Source organism: Cyprinus carpio, chromosome A1 (assembly GCF_018340385.1).
Source record: "Cyprinus carpio isolate SPL01 chromosome A1, ASM1834038v1, whole genome shotgun sequence".
Taxonomy (NCBI): domain Eukaryota; kingdom Metazoa; phylum Chordata; class Actinopteri; order Cypriniformes; family Cyprinidae; genus Cyprinus; species Cyprinus carpio.
The window spans coordinates 24567003-24580518 of NC_056572.1; the positions used below are offsets into that span (position 1 = coordinate 24567003).

At 38.2% G+C, this 13516-nt stretch overlaps 1 protein-coding gene across 14 annotated transcripts in view; it reads left to right on the plus strand.

Annotated features, from left to right (window-relative positions):
- The window catches only part of LOC109087255 (teneurin-3), a 489736-nt gene that overhangs the window by 337948 nt on the left and 138272 nt on the right, over positions 1–13516 (plus strand). The window contains exon 1 of one of the 14 annotated variants that reach the window (XM_042758705.1): positions 366–956. The exons of 12 other annotated variants lie outside the window; for them this stretch is intronic. The gene's annotated coding sequence lies outside the window, so the exon portion shown is untranslated. Of the gene's footprint in view, positions 1–365; positions 957–13516 lie in introns of those variants that run through there. One more of the 14 variants, XM_042758721.1, reaches the window with a different exon arrangement.

Consider the following 13516-nt stretch of genomic DNA (forward strand, 5'->3'; position numbering starts at 1 on the left):
GTGTGTGTGTGTGTGTGTGTGTGTGTGTGTGTGTGTGTGTGTGTGTGTGTGTGTGTGTGTGTGTGTGTGTGTGTGTGTGTGTGTGTGTGTGTGTGTGTGTGTGTGTGTGTGTGTGTGTGTGTGTGTGTTTGTGTATGTGTGTGTTTTAAGAGAAGAAGAGAGTTTATAAAAGAATAGCAGGACTGAAACTTTAGAAGGAAAAAACTGTGTCAAGGTGGGCTTTCTTGTTCCCCCTCAACAGCAGCAGTAACAGCTGCAGACCCGGGGAGTCTGTGTTTGTGTTGAAGGTGTGTGTGTGCGTGTGCATTTAGGGGGTTGACTGTGGAAAGAACAGATCTTTTGGCTTCCAAATGGTTAATGCAGCTCAGAAACCCCTCCTATTCCCTCCCACCTCTACCACTGTCTCCTCCCCCCAAGTATCAGATTGACAGAGGCTCGGCCAATAGCGTGTGCCGGGACCAGCCATGTGTGACGGGGGCTCCATCGAGGACTGCAAACTTCCCAGTGCATCAGCAGCCTTTGCGATCAGCACAGCCTCCGCTTGAGCGAGCAAGAGAGAGAGAGAGAGAGAGAGTGAGAGAGAGAGAGAAAGCAGCAACATCGTAGAGTGTTAGAAAGAAAAAGATAATCAGAACACATGATGCTTCTTTAACCTCTCTGTGACCAATCGTGTCCAAGCTGTCATCCTGCGTTTTTCATCTTTCTTTTTCAGTTTTTTCCCCACCTTGAGTTTCGCTCTTCAGTGGGAACATCGGAACGCCGATCTTATACGTGCCGTGCGCAGGTCTGGCTGCCGTGCATGTGTGTGTGAGAGCTGCTGTGTGTGTGCATGTGTGTGCACAGAATGGGAAGAGGACATTAAATATTCTGAGCTGAGTCTTGATGACCCTCTACAGCCCTGGAGTGGGGGGTTCATTTTAACCCTTCAGGTCATCGCTGGAGGAGTCCTGACCAAGGTAACATCTGAACAACACCCCCTTCTCCCCCTGTTAATGCATGCTCATAGATTCAACTGTTCCACTGTCCGATTCTTGTTGCGTGCACTCCTTCCCTCACTCTCTTGTCCGATTTCTCTTTTCATTCATTTAATCCTTATCTTAATGATCTAGGCATGTGTTCATGTTCGGCAGATCATTTAGTGGCTAGCGAATCTATTGCAGTTCTGTCATTTGAATTGTTTGATTCAGAAAATGAGCTAGTTTGAATTAAAGAGAAATACTAAAACACAAACTCCAATTTTTTTGTCATCACAGCTTTTTTGTTATTTTATATTATTTATTTATTTAGTAAAGCAACACTGTTTGCTCTCAAATGTAATAGTTTCACATTTAATAGGATGCTACTAGGCAGTGTGGCATTTCTGAAAATCACTATGTCCTCTGTAAGCCGCCCCTGATTGTGATGCTTCAGAACACACTCACAATTGCCCGATTCGTTTACATGCTTTTTTTCCTCTAATTTTCCCTCTGAGATAATTTTAGATTAGCTTCGAGGAGGACAGAGAGAGAGTGGTGGCTTGTGTGATTGCTGCGTGCCGCCGCTCCACAATAGACATTTACAGTGCAGCTAATTGGAAACAGCTTCAGCGTGGAATTTCTCACACGCTCTGATACGTTTTCAATTGAACCGCTCGTGCTGTCCGCTCCTCTGGCCCACTTGATGGATGGTGAAAGATCCCGATATCGGCACATATCTGAAAAGTGTAATTACGGGTTTTGGTCAGAAAAGCTTTTGATCAATGTGCGGATATGTGCAGGATAGTCATTTAGTTGAGACTCTTGAGTGTGTCACCACTTATTTTGTCTCTTTGTTTGTTTTTCCAATTTAAGTGGAAGTGAGTGTTTGTGTGAGAGTGTGTTTCCTTGAGCATTTGTCTGGTTGGATTTCTCCTGCACTTTTCAGAACGTCAAATGATTTTCAGGTGTGGGGCTCCACACGTAAAGAAGGAACGAAGAGGGAAAAGTGGTCCGCTGTGTGTATCAAATGCAACGCAGAGCCTGTGACCCCTGCGCCTTGAGGAATAAGCTGTCAGATTGGCTGTTGAGTCTGGGCCATGTGCGGAGGTGTTTAATGTCCCTTTTGCAGCAGGCATTAATGTATGGTTCCACTTTAAACCCTGTATCACGCTCACATTTGATTTATGATCATGCTCGTCTCCTCTGATTCCAAACAGAAAACCGATTTCGGAGTGAAAGGAAATGAATGGTTTGATTATTCTTTTTTTCTTTTTTTTTTCAAGGGAGAAAAATAACAAAAGAAAAAGCCATCTTCCCTTTCTGTACCCCCACCTTCACTTCATACTCCCGTGTCTCCCTATTTCTCTCTCTGTCTCTTACAAATGAGACGAGATCTCCTAGCAACCAGAGCTCTTTTTGCTTTGTGTGATATATGTTCAGTGTGTGCAGTAATCTTGCTGATGGAGTGCATTACTGGAGATGGTGCTATTACTCAAAGAATAAAAGTTTCAATTACCTTTGATACCAGCCAGTAATATAGGCTGATTTACTGTGCTATAAAATGAGCCAGGTCACATTTTCTTATCCATATATTTTTTTGTTTTATTATTTTTTATAACGTGATGATGATGAAGGGTGTTTTGGATGCCCTAGGTGGGACGCGGATTGGGTCATTGGGAGCCGGTTTGATCGAGCTTGTCTCTTGGTTGCTCATTTAAACATTACGAAGCCTCATATTTAATTCATGCAGGGGAAAATTGGTTTGGGTCGGGACTGCGCATGTGGTGCTTTAAATTGAAAAGCGGAAAAGTGAGAAAATGTTACGGTTCACAGCCCAGGCGTCTCCGCCCTTCGTCTGCCAACGGTCTTTTTTTAAGATTTCTTCAGAATTATGTTTCTCTCATTAAAAAAGGGGGAAAATATGAATGAAACTAAAATGAATTGCAACATGTGGGATGTATAAGAAAGAGAGGGAGTGATTGACATTTTTCGCACCAGCTCCTCTTTTGTTAGTAAAGCACCTCATTCTGTTTCCTTCTTTTTTTTTTCTTTTGCCGCTTAATATCACTTAGAGCTGTCAGTTTGATTTTCTTATCATTTTCTTTGTGCTTATTATGCATCTGTGAGAAACAATACACTCTGATTTAAAAAGTAGAAAATATGAAATAGAGCAAGTGAGAGCAAGATGGAATGAAAGATTCAGAGATACTCCGCAATGGAGAAAGATATACAGAATCATTTACAAAGATAGTGACCGAGACGTATAGATTGAGATAAATGAAGAGCAAGAAGAATAAAAAAGAGTAGCTGATGAGGGATGAGGTGTGTGTGGAAAAAGCGATTCTTATCTAGATCGGCGTCCATATGGGGAAGTCTGAAAGAAGAAACATCTAGAAACAGTCAGGCCCTTCTGGACAGCAGAAAGGCTGAAGCTCTAACCACTGTAAAGCCAGATAACATCCCAGACACTATTGATCTGTTTTATTTTCTCATCACTACTCTTGTTTTATCACAGGCAACCACTCTGATAACACAGACCAAAGCTACACACACACACACACACACTAACAAACAAGCCGAATTTGGGTTAAGGAAGTTTTGGAATTATTGATGTGGCAATCTTCACCTTCATATTTATTATTCACTAAAATCCAAAAGTAAGTGTGCACACTGATAAATTCATAGCGACTACACGAGACAGTGTCCTCAAACGTTCCTTTGCTCTGATGAGGTCTCTGAGCTGTAGTGGTTCTCTTTAGAATTTCAGTCAGTTTAATAGGATCATCTTAATTTAAAAATACTTCCAGTTTTATTTAAAATAGACCTGCTCTGTACAGAAATTGTTTTACAATTTTACATAAATAATAAATACATAAATAATACATTCATTAATCATTATTCTAACATAAATCTTATATACATTTTCTTTTTTTAAATAATTTTATCTTGCTTTAGTTTTTGTCATTTTTATTTTATATATTTCTGTGTGTGTGTGTGTGTGTGTGTGTGTGTGTGTGTGTGTGTGTGTGTGTGTGTGTGTGTGTGTGTGTGTTTGATGTTTCTGTTATATAATACATTATGCAATATTTACAAGGTAAAAATACGCTTTGAAGAGTATATTTTTCCTTATGGTTCAAAGTCTTTCTAAATTTAGAATCAAACGTATTCTGTAAATATTTACATATTTATTCCTTCATTACACATTTATTCACAAGTATTCAGTAAAAAATCATCAGAAATATCAGAGGAGATCTTATGCAGTTTTTTTTTTCTTTAGATTTCATTGTTGTCCTAATTAGATTATTATTACATTATATTATTTTATCGAGAATTAACGGAGTCTGGTACAGATACTGAATAAACAAAAAAAAACAAACACAAAAAAAAAAAACACAAAAACAAACACAAACTGTAAAAACAGAGCCATACACAGAAGAGTACAGGGTATGTAAATTCACACACATTTAACATCAGAAATAAAATCTGTATATTCAGTTTAAACTGTAAAATTATTATAAAAAAATAAATAGCAAAATACAAGTTATAGAAATAAATAGGTTGTATCAAGAGAAATTTGCAGGTGCAATTAAGATTGCACAACTTAATAAATACTATCACAATTAATGAGTTAAATGCACTTAACATTATTTAATTTTATTTCATTTATTTTACTAGTATCATGGTTAGTATTAAGTAGCAGTGTGTTGATAGACTTGTACATTTCTATAAATTATTTCTTTTTATGTATTGTTTATAAAGAGACAGAAGCACTGGTAAACTGAGGAATTTTCTATTTTAGGTTTTCCTACACTGTTCGCAGTGGACTGCTGGTGTGTGTGTGTGTGTGTGTGTGTGTGTGTGTGTGTGTGAGAGAGAGACTCTGGTGTGCCGGGTGCTGGACTATGACGGAGTGATCAGCTTAGTGAGGAAGAGCGGCTTTAAGGCTGCTGGTAATGGCTGCTGAGGGAGAACAAGAAAGACGATTCGTCAGCACTGAATGAGAGGTCAGAGAGGTCAGGGTCCGGAGACACAACCATTTGCAACAAATGCTTGTATGCATTCACACACACAGACAAATACTGCTGTAGGTGGGACTTGCTATATTAATCCAATTGTCAGTAACAAACTAGTTCGACTGCTGCAGTGCCAAAACAAGGATTCATGCTTACAATTTAAAACTTTTTAACCTTCACATAGTGAAAGACAGCAAAAACGACGGTGTATGTAATTTTTTCTATTGATTTCGTCCCTGTTGGGGAATGAAAGTTGGTTTGTTCATCTCTGTGGAGGTTATCTGTTGTAGTTTATCTCTGTCGGTTTATATTTACTGTCAGCGCACAGAACTACATGTGTGAGTTTTTCATGTACAGTATCAGCCAGCAAGGCTGCTTGTAAAAAAACATTTTTTTTTACCAGTTTGGTTTATGTAGATTGCCTCCATATTTTACTTTTTCCTCATATAGTATATATTCATCGTATATTTGCTATTTCCTGTAGGACCTGTAATATATGTGCACATACGGTCTCTGTCAGTGTCCCACTGTGGCGGTGGGTGCTCTAATGTGGAGTACCACAAATTGGTTTATTACCGGGGAGAGGGCAGGAGGAAAATCTCTTTGTCAGCAATTCGACACCTCAGTTGGTTTCAGCTGGTGATGTGGACTAACCAGATTATACTATGTCCACTTTAGCCTTAATGTCCTTCTTCTGTCTCTTGTCTCTTGTCTCTTCAACTCTTTCAACACATGCCGCTATATATCTATCGTCCGGAGGAGTGAGAAGAAAAAAAACAAAGAAAAGAAAGAACCTATTCAGTGGCTCATCCCCCGGATAGCGCAGTCATGTATAATGAAGCAGAGCCGCCGTGGAGCGAGACTAGCGAGTGTGTTCAGAGGTTTTTGAATGTGCCTGCTGAAGGCAGTAAAACAGATTCAAAATGAGATTACACTGACACGGAAGAGGAGAGACTGCATTTCATAAGCATCTGAGCTACAGTTAAACGACTGCGGCCACACATCATTGTTTTCGCCGTTCCACGCTCTCATTAAGGTGATTAAATGAGCATTGCTGTCAATGGAATGCAAGGAGAACGGGCTGGGCTGATAGATGTGGCCTAGAACATCATATTGCCACTATCTGGGCCACTTCTGAAGGGGGATTGGGGGTAGGGGAATGTCCTTTGCCCCCAGTGTTCCAGCAAATTAGCCTCTAGAATACGCTAGAGGGGTTTGAGTAAGTAGCCGATTGTAGATGGGTGAGAAATGCTAACTCTGTCTCCTACAGTCACTTTCCACTCCAGCGTCCATGTGATTTGTCATCACAGAGTTCACTTCCAGATCCAGACAGCTGATAATGGAAACAGGGGTTATGAACAAACTCGTCAAAATCATGTGTTGTGTCATAAACACTGTTAGAACGGGGCATGTTTCTAATTATTAACACAGACTTTGATTCCATTTAATGGTTTGGATGGGACTGGGAGCATCTGGTTATGGACGTTACAGAAGGTCATATTTATGCTTTACACAAAAGCCAGTAAAATTAATTAGATTGGGGTCAGTATTTTTGTTTAAGAAATTAACACTTTAATTCAGCAAGGACACATTAAATTGGTCAAGAAAGACTGTAAAGGCTTAAACTATTGCTAAAAAAAAAAAAAAAAAAAAAAAATCTTTTGAACGTTCTATTCATAAAAGTATCCTGAAAAACTGGCTTTAGTTAAGTATTTGACAATGGTTAAAAAATAAGTGAGAAGTGTTGTGCCAAAAATAATGTACCACAATCAGACACTGTTCTTTGTGTGGGTTTCATTTCTCAAAGGATGTCTGATTTAGCTGAAAAAAAATAAAATAAAAAAATCAACCGGCGGGTAATTTTCTCTGTATTTTGTATTGAGGTTTGGGGTGAGAAAAACACTGACATATTTAATTCAGATCGGATTAAAATCATAAAACTTGTAAATCTGTCAAACACAAATTTACCTGAGCTCCTCAGGGAAAACCACTTGCTTCCAAATGGCTTTAGAGGCGTGATTATGCAATGCTAATATGAATTAACATGGTCTGGATAAAAACATGCCTATTTGTTAAAGTTTTATTAACGATGGTGATTATTTTTAGTAACACTAGTTTTATTAAAGTGGTCTTTCTCTCTCGCTCACTCTCCCTCTGTGTGTGTTTGTCCTTGTTGTAGGTTGAAAAAGTCATTTTGATAGTTTATGTGACAGTGCTCTAGTGGAACTGTAGTTCCCTCCCTCACTACCAGCAGCTATATAAATCAACCCCCCCACCCCATTCTTTCTCTCTTTATTTTTCTTATTTTTTTTTTTTTGGTATCTTTTGTAGGATAATGCTATACTGACCTTTTTTATGTGGCTTGGTGTTTATTGTTTGTTCAAACCTCAGTCAGTTCAGCTGGCTGGCAAAAAAAGGCTTTGAAGCAGCAGCGACTTTTCTTAGCAGCATTTTTTTTTCTGCATGTTTTGCTTATTATCTTTCATTTGTGTTCTTCTTCACCCATTTCTTTACAGTCTGCTTTTAATTTAGAGTCGAATGAGAAACAAAAAACACACCAAAAATAAAATGCTTGAAATGTAAACTCTGACTTGCAGTACCACAGTACCACTTCCCTTCTCAAATTATTATAATATTTTTTTGGAATATTATTTTGCCAAACAGAAAAGAGCGTAACTCCTTATGTTGTGGTATATTTTATGTAATTATTGCAGCTCATTGGCTGTAGTATATGCAGCCATCTAAACACTGTTTATTTAGTTGTGACCACCATATAATTATGCTGCAGCAATTTACTTGATACAATGGAAACTGATAAAGCAGATATCAGTGTGATGGGATTCTTACAAAACACAAGTCGTTGCCTCTGGTCATTTTAGCTTCAGAAGCCCGTTCTGTATGTGTGTGAGCACACACACATATACACACATACAGAGTCTCTTTTTCACTCTCTTTTTCATTCTTGCCATTTGAATTCAGCTGGGCACTCCTGCTGGTCCAACGCTTAAAAAGAGGGTCTTTTGATAGCTCCACTTAAATATTTCTCCCTTCTTTGACAAAAGCAGCCTCCATTTTAAAGGGGAAGCAAAAGATGGGTGGTATTATTCTCCCATGTAGTCACCAGAGCTGGTCAGCACATTCTGAGGTGTGATCCACTTTGTTTGCTAATATCGTTTTTCAGAGTGTGAAAGGTTCTTACTGCTGATGCCTAACAATATCACCGCTTTATTTATTTTATTTATTTCCACCAGCCTATAACTGTGTTGTATAATTAAACTGATGCTGGGTTCAACTAACCCTGATCAGACACGTTTCTTAGGGGGGCTTTACATAACACGGCTAAACAGAGTGTTTTTCAAAGTTGGACTATTTTTAACTTGACATGTTGTCAAGCAACCTTTATGGTGGGATGCTTAAAATCAGTACAGTGCGAGTCTTTACTGTCATTTTTGGTCAGTTTAATGTATCCGCGTCCATATAATCTGAATTGACTTCAGTTTGATGTTGAATGAATGATCTCATTCATGTAGGAGAGTTATCTGTTATCCTTTTTTTGAGCCCTGTCAGGGGATGATGTCATTTCATGACATTTCTAGTCATGCTGTGCAAGAAATCATAATGATTTAGAAGAGAAGGGAGCAATCTGTAATGCTTACCATTTACAATTACAGTAATTGAGAATGAAACATGATTCCACAAATGTAAAAAGATAGTCTTTCAAGTTGTTTTTCTGAAAGACTGTTGAGGCTAAAGCAGCGGCGGAACTGGCTTATATGGCTGCACTTGTTCCTTCTAAAATAGATTCGTTATAGCATAATTCATTACAGAAAATTAAAGCAAACAAACATTAGAGCATTTGGTTGACTGGCTGGCTCTAAAATGAACATCACAACCCCTTTGGGTTCACTTGTCCACAACATGCTGCATGCAGCTTTACCACGCAGGGTGCGGCAGAAAGCGTAGCCAAAAGTTTTCACCCACACTACCCTACAAAGACAACCACTGCATATTACCGTAAAGCCTCAGTGCAAGTGAACACTGCATTTAGCTAGAGCTTCCCCTCCACATGATGAGCAGCTAACCCTTACTCTAAGACTATTACACATTCACACTCAAATGCACAAGCATCCCCAAAATGCCTTTGCCTTTGTGGGTTTAGCTATTTCCCTTTCCAGCAGAATGATGTAAATGGTTATTATTCTCAAAGATATTCATGTTTCGAAAGTAGCCTGGCATCATGTTATACAGTGAGAAAGGAAGTGTGTGTATATGTGGGAAAATCACAAATGTGTGGACATGCTCTTTCCTTCGGCATCATTAAGGGCAAATTAAGCAATGCATTTCTACCTTAGATATGGGGCGGTAAGATCATGGTATGTATAACTGAATGTCATGGTGTAATTGTATAAATACACTGTAGGTTATTTTGACTTTTTTCGGGAAAAAGAAAAAAAAGATTATTTATGTGTACAATACATCATGTAATTCAATGTTTATTTTGGATAATCTAATGACATTCTTAAAAAAGAATACAGTTAATTTGATTTGATTAATTTCTCTTTTTATTTGGATGTAAACAAAGAAAAAGATAGATAGACAGACAGACAGACAGACAGACAGACAGATCGACAGATAGATAGATAGATAGATAGATAGATAGCAAACTATGCATGTTAATGCAAAGCAAAGGCTTATTTGGAGACCAGCTCACCTTCTCAAGGTTATTTGTTTCAATATATCTTCTTTTAGTCAGCGAATTAGCTCTAAGGAAGAGGCATTCATTATCATGATATTATGCAAATATAGCTTGCAGGGGCAAAAAAAAAGTGTATACTCTCTAGACCACATTAATTACAGCAAGTCCGAATGCAGAGCTGGCCAGTCCACCCTTACACTGTGTACAATGGTTACATATGGTTGCAACATTGTTGCCATAACATTTTTATATTATATTTTATATGATACTTTTATTATTTTCATGTTGTGTTCTGTTAAATCTCTTTATTTGTCCTTGAGCATGTATTCTTCTGGTGATGCTGACAAAGCACCATGCAAAAATACTCTTAACGGCACCACAACACCGCTGAATCTACAGTGCGAAACTTACAGTGTGACCAGTGTAGTCAGATTCCCAAACAAATGGTCCTTCTAAGCCGGTTATTTTTAGTAAATAACTTTGTGTGTCTGTGTTTTATGAAAAACACTAAGGAAATTCTTCTGAACAGTAAGTCAATAACTGAATTAATGTGCCACACTTACTTAACCACAAGTTATTACTTTTGTGTAGAACTGCTATATTACTTAGGTTTTGTGGGATTTAAATCAGTGTTTTTAATGACTGATTGTCCATTCCACAACCACAGTAAAGATTAACATGAATAAATTGTTACCAGTTGTTGTAAACAATGTAATTTTATCAAGTTGAATGCAAGAAATAAGTTACCATAATGTTTGTTTGTTTAGTATTTTATTTAATATAGTTAACAGCGATTATTGCTTTCATGTCATCTCTAAAAGTGTGTGAAAAGTCATGAAAGTGTTTAATGAACTATATTACTACTACATTTACTTGGATTTGTTATATCTGTCTTGTTGAAATCTGAAATGATCTCTTAATTTGGCAACAACACTGCTGAGAGCAGCCCCCCCCCCAAATATTTCCTCAAAAGTACTAAATGAATCATTAATGAAACAGAATCATTGAGAGTAATTCGAAAGAGTCATTACATTTCTTATAACACCAATCCCTAGTGACAACTACTGTACAAGTACATCCACAGAGCAGTATGAGAGGTTTTGTCTTGGGTCACTAGTAGTGTGGATCCCCCCAACCCAAAAAACCCATCTTGCCAGACGGGCCGTCATCTACCACAGAACGAAAAGCACAGTTTGGATGAAGAAAAAAGCACTCCACACTTCTGCTGACATCGCAAGCATTCCGTCCAATCTGGTGTCTGGCAACAATAGCCAAAAGTCAGCCCGCGGGACACAGGTAATGACAGAACAGATGAAGGGATGATGGAATGACAAATGCTCGACTGCAAGCTGGAAAAAGAAGGAAGGGGAACAGAGAAGGAATCACTCCTGCTAGCGTCTGCCGTGGCACCTCGACAGCGTTTGAGGAGCTCTCATGGAACAATCCCCAGATGTCTTGGCTTTCATTCTCTTCTGAGGTGATGAAATATTTTGGGCTCTCGATTTCAACTGTGGGATCGTCTGTGCGTGTGTACGTGCCCTCATACACACTGGAGAAGATTCTGATGAAATGTAGTCACCATTTCTTCTATTTTACTTTTCTTCCAAACGAGGATGTGGGAAAGAAAGACGAGGAGAAAAAGGACCAGCCAGGGGATGGATTGCAGGATCAGGTTATTTTTAATCCCACAATTAGTGAAACTGAGCACTGAGCTATGAATGCCATCTCAGATGAGCCTGTTAGAGAGCGGCTTCACGCTTTTACTTCTCACTCTTCACAGAGACAGAAAAAAGACCAAACAATTATGGATACCATTCAAATTTTTTTTTATATAATAATATCGATTCACAATTTCAGCCAACATTTTCTTTGCAATTTTTTTTTCCCCAATAGAACCTGGCTTTGCGAAATGGATGAACTAGAACAGTGAAACCATTTACAGGCCAACACAAAATTATTTGTGCGTTTAATACATTTTTTGGCTTATTTTATTATGCTTTCAGCTGTCAATTAAAGTGTCCTTCTCTCAGCTTTAATACATTTGACCATTTTTATTTCATTATTCCAAATGCCAGATTTTTCTGGTGCTAGCTATTAATAGCAGGATAAAGCAACACAACAGAAAGGCAATACAATAGGCTATCGCTATACTTAAAAATTTTCATTCGGAAATTGCTAGTAAATTTCACAAAAAAAAAAAAAAGCAACCTAAACTTTTTTTGAAGTAGAAAAATTTAAATAGTGTTTTCTTGTAAAAGATACTCCAATAATCTTTGTTTTACAACTTAGAAAAATCTTGGTTCTAGAAATTCTAAAAAATTTATAAGATATAAAGAAACAATCCTTTCACCAATATCCTTACATCCCTCTTTCCTAAAACACACAAACGTATTTGCAGCATCACAGTCTGAACTGCTGCCTTTGCTCCCATTTCCTGAGTTGATTTAAAAAAGTTTATTATTGTAACTATAACATTTGTTCAGGGTCACATTGCTTTGGTTGAACTGTCACAGTGTTGACGGTCCATGGTAGTCTTATCTTCCTTTTTCTATAAAAGTACTTTGTGGTGAGAAATTACTCTAAGAAGTATTCTTTAAGACTTTCAGACCTCTGTATGAAGGTGCAGAAATAGGTTCAATAGTTAATACTTAAAGAAGGAACCCATGGATAATCGTTCTTTTATCTAAGATTTGGTGAAAATAGAAGAGTGGATCAATCAAGTTTTTAAATTGTTACCCAGCACCTTTGTAAAGAAGACAGGTGGTTGTAAACCAGTGGTATAAAAGAGTCCGCCCCATAATTTGCAGTACTGAAAAACGTCTGTCAGTTTGTGGAGATGGTTTTTGCCATTGAGGATGTGAATGTGTGCAGTGATAAAGTGTCTGCGTTTGCAAACACCAGGTCAGCTGGTGAGATCAAAACAAGCCCTTTTGATTAAAACAAAAAAAGGTATTCACTAACAACCAACGTTAAGTGCTTACACGAGCAACAGAGAGAGTGCAAACAGGGAGAAAATGGAATGAAAGAGTGAAAATCCTTATCTTTCCATTAAAATGCTAATACATTCAAATGATCTGCCAACTGAAGTACCGGTTGTTTTATTTGCTTTATTTGTTTTAATCCCACACTTCACAAGCCACATTGACAGTTAATACACTTGAGTAGGAACGATATCAAACACACACTCACAGACATGATATGAATCCTAACATGCGATGAGACAGTACTGCCTGCATTGGCATTTTAGCGACTGACCTAATTGGCCGCTGGTGAAAAAAGGAGGGTCCATCTGAGTTGATACACTAAGACAATGTCAAACAGCCCACGTCACTCCAGTGACACACAGGGACACTGGCCATGGTTTAGGCACTGCATTTGTATCTGGTGTTTTTTATGTGTCTGTACATGCACAGCTTCTGCCTCGCTGCATCTCACTGCTGCTGGCTTTTCATTAGCCTTACAAGTACTTGGGCAGCACAGGTTGCAACGCATAGAAAAGCAGACGTCTTTTCCAGTCTTCTGATATGAGTGCGCATGATAAAGCTCAAAGAATAGGAGGTCATTTTAGCAGCCTCCACCTCCAGGCCTACTGAGTGGTTCGTAGTCAGAAGATCTTATGGAAAAATAGCATGATCCTATACTTTACCCTTTCTGGATGTGTGTGTGGGAGTGTTTGTTATTGTGCTCTTCTTGACCTTGGGTTACAGAGCTTCAGGTTGCAAATGTATTCGTGCATGTCTATATAAGAGTTTTTATGTATTTATTTATTTTTACTTTTCATGGTCAATCTTATGTAACCATACAGTAAATTACAAGAGTCATAGAGTCTCAGAACAGATCTCAACAATGTC